Here is a 7696-nt window from a genome sequence, read left to right on the forward strand (position 1 = left end):
AATAGAGGGCAGACGGTAGGAGCTTGGCCGGCGTCTGGCCTCGTTTAAACTGAGGGCGGACGGGAGGAGCTCGGCCAGTGTTGCGTTTAATTCCGGCCCGCTCACACTACACCACAACATTACATCCCTAACAGCCAGATTGGTCGGGAATACAATGTCTACCAACAGACAGTCGGTCGGGAAAGACTATTGCCGACCGACCCTGTCTGTTGGGGTAAGTCCAGACGGGAAAGCCCTTTCCCGACCGACATAGTTTTCCCGACCGACTGCTTGTCGGCTATGGAGCATCTTTCCCAACTAACATTCTGTTGGGCCTGCCATGGACCTTTCCCGACCAACAGTCTATTGGCGCTCCCATGGGCCTTTCCCGACCGACTATCAGTCAAAGCATTCTTTCCCGACCAACAATCCGTTGGGGCTGTCATGGGCCTTTCCCGACCGACTATCGGACAGGGCATTCTTTCCCGACCAACATTCTGTTGGGCCTCGCATTAGCTTTTCCCGACCAACTGCCCGATGGGGTTTGTTTTGCCAACCAACATCAGCTAGCCCTCCCATATAGCTGGGTTTCACATTATCAACAGAATATCAATCAAGTTACCCAAATCATTACAATAACGTGCATGTCGTCCAACAATAGTAAACCAAAATCAAACGATAATAACACACATTCAATAATTTTCACATCAAAATTTCCCATAAAATAATTTAACTTATTAAATAGGGAACAAATATGTTCACTGTTTGAGAGCAAAAATGGGTCGCTTTGGTTTCTAGAATTTGCCCTAGAGGCACATCATCTACATTGACTACTGCTGGTGGGCAACTAGATAACCACAAGATCCTTCCATCATTCTCGTACTTGACATCAACACCTTTCTTCATCTCATTGATCCATATTCCATTGGCTCCATCCTCCTGCTTGAACATCTGCGTGTCAAAATCCCCAGTTAATATTCCACACCATAGCTTGATAGACAGAGTTATGAAGATGACATCAAATGGGCTTAAATGACAAAACTGATATATGTAACATTTTGTCAGGCCACTACCCGATGATATGTATGTAGGTGTTTCTTTTTCCCGGTCGAATTTGACTGGTGGAGGTTTGAGAAAAGATGAAGCAGAGCATCTACAACACACACAGTACCACCCAGGATGGTGTGGGATTAAAATTGGCCTCAGAGAGAAACATGTAAAAAAATATGTAGTAACATTCCCAAAGAATTGAAAATCCTATATAGTTTTCATATCTGAATTTGAATCTCCAGACTGCAATTGGTAATGTAGAAGTGTAGGTATTATTATTATAGTAACAAACTATCAGGCTCTGAATTGAATGTTTTTGCCTATCTCAAGGTTCAGCGAGACTTGTGAAGATAAAGACATCAATCAAATGAGCTTAAATGACAAAGCTGAGATATGTAAGATTTTTTGCTTGTCCAACTTAACTGATCGAGGGATGTCTAAGAAAAGAAGACCAAGCAGAGCATGTATTGCACGCACAGTAGCACCGCAAGATGGAGTCAGATTAAAATTAGCTTGAGAGAGCGAGAGAAAAGAGAGCTGACACGTACCGCACGAGGGAGGAGATGAGGAGGGGACTCAGGGGAGAGCAGTAGCGGCTAGGGTTTCGGTGCCGCCTCCATGGGGTCGTTGGTGCCGCCGTCACCGTAGATCCTTGGTCGATGAGGCGGTACCTGTGAAAATAGTCGAATTGATGCCCGACGACATAGATGGTCAAGACGAGATACAAACAAAATTACCAGTCTTTACTGCAGATTCAAATCATACGCACCCACAGCACGGCATGGTAGTGCTTTGAGTGTTTGTTAGAGAAGGACGCACAGCTACAGGGTGATGCTCTTGTCAACGCCGAGCTTCACGACCATATAATTTGGACCAGCAGGCAGTGAACTAGTCAAACAGCAGCACGTACTCATCATCATCACCATTTTTCATATAAAAAAAATTGCATGCAGAGGACCATGTACAGAGAACATATTCACGTGCAGACTGGTTCGGTTTTCAGTAAACTGATACTAGCTAGTATATGTTTTCAGTAAAACTAGTACGTCAATTTGGTTCATGTACAGAGAACATATTCACATGTAGAGGACCATTTATAAAAACTGGAACCTATCTTCCACTGGAACAAATAGCACACCCGCAAGAGACATATGTACACGGTGAAGACTAGAAACGTAGTGATTCAGCCAGACATGTAAAAATAGATGTCCAGTGGAACATAAAAGTGTGTTACCTTATGTATAGAACTAGATGAAACTGATGCGCTATTATTGCCCGAATCAAGTGTTGGTTTCTTTAAACTGTCTACACTTCTGCTGGATGGTTGGATGACTTGTCTCCTTTGGAATGTCTATGTTTCAACTCTTGATTGTCACTGGAAGATTTCTCTTTACTGGACTCCAGTTTCATTGCTTGGCTGATTGCTTCGCCTTCTTTAGGCACGCAAATTATTCCCATGATAAGACTGATTATGCAATGTCCATGTGCCCATAGGGGATAACTCTCTTCAGACATTCCTACATAAATGGAAGGAGTAAGAACTCAGATGATGAAGAACGGGTAGCAGCGAATAGCATGGTAAAATGTAAAAGATGAGGGGAAAAGAAGCAACACAATAATATACCAACAGTTAGATGCCGAGTTTCCGACTGCACTTCAAATTGTTTTTTGCAGAGAAGAAAGTCCAGACTGATCATATACTATTAGTTATTTTCAACAGACATTTTATTTTATCATACAAAGTTAATACACCGCAAGGAATATATGTGAGACCTGAATATTAGAAGACAATTCCTATATATATGAAAGACTACAGATTTAGTTGAAAATAGCTATATCGAAGACTACGGACCAACAAACCTAATATAAGTGGTTGACTAAATGATAGCCAAGATAACAATTGCAGGCAAATCAAGACAACAATAATATGGGAATAGAGGAGAATAGTCATGATACCTAAAAGGTGCACCAATCGGCTGACCACATCATATGTCATTTTAAGTGTTTTTTCTGATTCTTGTGTCCAAGCACTTGAGTGTATGGTTAGAGTTTGTTGCTAAGTTTTTAGTTGATGGAGTGCTTGAGTAATTCTATAATAATTTTCAGAACCGTACAAAGGTGGATATGTTCCTACCTATTAGTCTTATTGTTTTTATTGAGAAATTAAATCGGAGCAGCCCCATAAATTGGGAATGGAACACATAAATTCAATATCGAATACGAGTCCAACCAGATTGTATGTATGACACGCTAAGCATATTTTTTATGAATACAACATGGTGTAATGCAGAAGAAGTCATCGTATCATCGCATTGAAATATGAGACTATTTAAAAAAAATCAGGTCGCCTTGTTAAACTGAGCAAATTATAGTTAGCATTGCTTCTGAAAGGAACCCACTATTTTGTTTACTAACATTTGCCTGTAACAATAAGAGAGAACCATGTCTAGAGATAAATCAGTGCCATACCGACATGAGTACAGATCACTGAAAGTTAGTTCGGGGGAGATGAGTGCCAAACAATTAATAAGCAACAACCAGAAGAAGAACATCGATATCTAGCTCTGTGCATTGACTAGTAACAATCAATGCTGGTCTATATTCTCTTTTATTATGTCAGTTTAGTTCGATGCCACTTCTTACCTGTTGATGGTATACAATATATTTTTGTTATTCTCTTCATCTACAGTTTGTCTGAGAGAATGTACAGTTCATTGGCTATGAGGTTTAACAGAATTACAATTCATAACAGAGTTTCAGTTTTCAAGGGACAACACATTACCATGTATAACGTCTAATGCTTCATTTCCAGGGAAGAAACTGGATTAATCACCAATCAATCGGCAGTAGAATATCAACATTCAGCAGCAATACGACAGTTCTAGCACATCAAGCAGCAGAACCATGGCTAGCAGCACACTGCACACCACAGCAAGCACACACAGCATAACAGCAGCAAGCACACAACAACCACACAATCAGCAAGCACCACAGGAGCAATAGCAAGCAGCAAGCAGGCACACGGTTACACAGTACTAGCAAGCGGCAAGCAAGCAGCAGCACAAACAGGGGAAGAGGGGTGAGCAGAGGAACTACCTGAGGGGGGAGCTCGGGGAGTCAGGGTGGATGAAGGGGAGCAGATCCGGCTGGGGAAGGCCGAAGGGGAGCCGATCCGGCTGGGGAAGGCCGAAGGGGAAGGAGCCGAGGACCTCTTTTCTTCTCTCTATATGAAGCCCCTCATTAACCCTATCCCGAGCCCTCTCTCGCCGCCGCCAAGATCTCTTCTGTACTCCGACAGCCATGGTGGATACCATGGTGGAGAGGGGGGAGGACGGGCCAGGCAGGGCGGCGGCAGCCTCGCTGGAAGCTTACGCGCGCAGGCTGACCCGAGAGAGCACTCACCGAGGAACAGAACTTCAGCGCGTGGCCGTGACAGGATGGTGTGGGGTCGACGGTGGAGACGCTGGGGAACGAGCGGGAGAGGAGGTCACAGCCTCGCCGGCCGAAGAGCACGTAGCTGGACGGCGGGAGAGAGCTCGAGCGGCGGCGGCGGCGGATTTAGGTTAGGAGGAAGAATGATATTTGGGGGCAGTCTGTGGCACCGGTTGGAGGCAGAACGAGAAAAAAAAGAGGGATTTTTCGCGTAGTGGGCTCTTTTCGCGCTAAGTTTTTCATCCGTGCGCGCGCAGCTATCTGGCCGGCCCATTCATCCACAAGCAATCGGTCGGCGTTTCATTGCCGACCAACAACCCAAAGAGAAGTGAAGCATTCCCGACCGATAATATGACGTAGGATAATAAACTATTCCCGACCAACAGTTGGATGCTACTCCCTCCGTTCCTAAATACTTGTTTTTCTAGGCATTTCAACAAGTGACTACATACGTAGCAAAATGGGTGAATCTACACTCTAAAATATGTCTACATACATCCGTATGTAGTAGTCGTTTGAAATATCTAAAAAGACAAATATTTAGGAACGGAGGGAGTACATGTGAGTATTGCCGACCGACCGTGTGATACAAGTTTTTCCAACCAACAGTCCGTTGGTACACAATAGTTTTCCCAACACACGTCTGTAGGGAATGTGGTGTCATGGTGTAGTGTCATGAACGGACGTGTGGCTGGAGTAGGATTCTCGGTTTGCATGCGGGTTTAACGGAGGGGTTTAATGGAGGCATCGGGCGTGCAGCGGGCGGTGCAGTACTATTTGATTTGACAGCATTAATGAGCCATCAAATCACAAAGGCCCTCGCCTCTCGTGAAACCGACCGAGCTAGACTGCCCCGCCCTCTAGCCTTTTAAAAAATGTATATACTCCACTTTTGTATAGTAGTAGTATCGATGGATTGCGCCATGGAGCAAAACTTGAAATTAAAAAAAAAGGTGGTACATATAGAGAGCGCTCGTGAACTGTGTCATACATGGCAATAAATAAAGTACTACATGATACTTATATGATACATGGCGCAGGAGTACTAAGTATTATTAATACAGTTTTGCTAGAACTCATCTAGATGAGATATAATTTGGTCTCATTCATCTTTTATAGCCATTGGATGTGATGCTATAAGATGCGTGTGTGCTGACGTGGGTTGTATTTGTTCTTGTGCAACGAACTGACCACTGCATGTCATGTTTGATAGTCTCAAGTCATTAAAAGCATAGAAGCCTCACATCTCTTCTTGGTTGATTCCTCTATTTATGTCAAAAAATAAGAAACAACATGAGAGTTAATGCACCACGCCTATGTGTTAGACTAGCCACAATGGTGAGTAACATACACTAGTAACATACACATATCCCTAGACTATGTTACTACCTTCATAGTAGTAACATAAGTGTGGTAACATGCAAAGCTTCATTTATTAGGTTATAGACTCATATTGCATTGGGACATGTGATGTTACAGTAACTAGCTAAGTTATTAGGCTAGTCGTAATGGCGAGTATCATATACTAGTATCATGCATATGATACTAGTGTATGCTACTACATCCGTAGTGCATGGTATCATAAGTTAGTATCATAGCTAACTTCATCTATCGCCATCCATGACACATAGTAGCACACCATTTAATATAATATGGTATCATGATATGATATTCAACTCTCTCTTTCTTCATTCAATTCTATGTCACCTCATCAAATTTGCCTAGTTGGCATGCATGATACTACCTATGATACTACTATTACGACCAGCCTTATAACTACCTCTCTCCTCATTAACTCACTGCCACATAAGCAAATTTGCTGAGTTGGACTCGATGTTACTGCTGAAGTTACTCCCACGGTGGCTAGTCTTACTAGTATTTGGTTTTCGTAAGATGACTTATAATACTCACCTAGATGGAGGGAGTATTCGATTTGACAGCGGGCGACGCAGTTCCCGATATGCCTTTAATGTAGACGAGGGAGGGAGTAGCAGTTCCCGATATGTTGAACGGCCAATGCATCCTCCTTCAATTAATGCATGAGGGAAGTAATGGGGGGAGGTCCGGGAAAAGAGGTTGCACGATGTGAATGCAACGCAGTTTGCCCTCATTGCCCTCATATAAAGGCGCCCATCCTCCATTCCAATGCATCTACCACATCGTACACACCTAAGCACTTGCCTAAGCACCTACACTAAGCGCAAAAGAGCTCGCCCCAGACCCATGGCGGCGATGCGCGTGAGCGGCCAGCGGCTGCGCCAGATGGTCCACGACGCCGGCCTATGGCATGGCGCCGAGGATCGTTTCCAGACGGTGTTGGAGACCAGCTGGTGGATGGCTGCAGTCGACGCCTACTACGACTCTCAGTTGGACCAGATGATTGTTGCCACCAGCAACAAGTTCACCGTCCTCAAGAAGCTCGCGGACGACATTGCCATACTCCTCCAGCCCGCGCGCCCGGGTTCCTCATTGCCTGCCACCCTAATCGGCCTCCATGGCAGGAATCTCTTTCAAGCACTGGTGGCCCTGCGACTGCCCGCCGACGCCATGAAGAATGTCCACCTGGAGGTCGCGCTCGCCGCGAGGCGCCTCGCCGTACAAGAATTCGTCGACCTACTCATCCACGCGTACGAGCAAATTGTGTACATAGGCATCTACAAGGCTAGTGAGGACGCTACGACGTTGGCCTTCCTCAACCGGCTGGAAGCTTTGGATGCCTTTGTTGAGAAGCACCTCGACCTCGCCACAAAAGCCACCGCTCCTTAGCCGCCGGACGGTGGCCCGGCGCACTAAGTTGAGGAGGAGGAGGTCGTACATTCGTGGATCCATCTTTCTTCTTGCCTTCTGTAACCACCGCTGCGATCGCATCATCGTGGCCTTAATTCTTATTATGCTGTTGCATTCTCGTTCCAGTCAATACCGACATGCGCGACCCCTTTGCTTAATTATATGCATCACTGTAACTAGTACGCCATCCGTCAATTTGTAAGTTGTGCTTACCTTTTCCATCAACTTCGTGCAACGCGCTGGCATCTTGCTAGAAACACTAGAATATGTCTATATAATCCGTATGTGATAGTCCATTTGAAATCTCAAAAAAGACAAATATTTAGGTACAGAGGGAGTAATATATTAGGAGTATATCAAAACAATAGTGATCTCTTTCAAGTTTGTAAACAAATACTACTATTCTACTACTTTGGATCCGTCGCAATGCACGGACACATTGCTAGTA

General features: G+C 44.6%; 1 long non-coding RNA gene across 3 annotated transcripts; it reads right to left on the reverse strand.

The window, feature by feature from the left end:
- Window positions 1–652: 652 nt before the first annotated feature.
- On the reverse strand, window positions 653–4608 carry LOC119326691. Of its 3 annotated transcripts, XR_005158119.1 has the most exons (6): window positions 4126–4608; window positions 2264–2546; window positions 1799–1917; window positions 1578–1700; window positions 1053–1132; window positions 653–930 (listed from the first exon to the last, which is right to left on the reverse strand). It is a non-coding gene; the product is annotated as an uncharacterized LOC119326691 (long non-coding RNA). The 3 variants fall into 3 exon arrangements; XR_005158117.1 differs by lacking the exon at window positions 1053–1132; XR_005158118.1 differs by lacking the exon at window positions 1053–1132 and having other exon boundaries at window positions 1767–1917.
- Window positions 4609–7696: the final 3088 nt, after the last annotated feature.

This window comes from Triticum dicoccoides, chromosome 6B (assembly GCF_002162155.2).
Source record: "Triticum dicoccoides isolate Atlit2015 ecotype Zavitan chromosome 6B, WEW_v2.0, whole genome shotgun sequence".
Taxonomy (NCBI): domain Eukaryota; kingdom Viridiplantae; phylum Streptophyta; class Magnoliopsida; order Poales; family Poaceae; genus Triticum; species Triticum dicoccoides.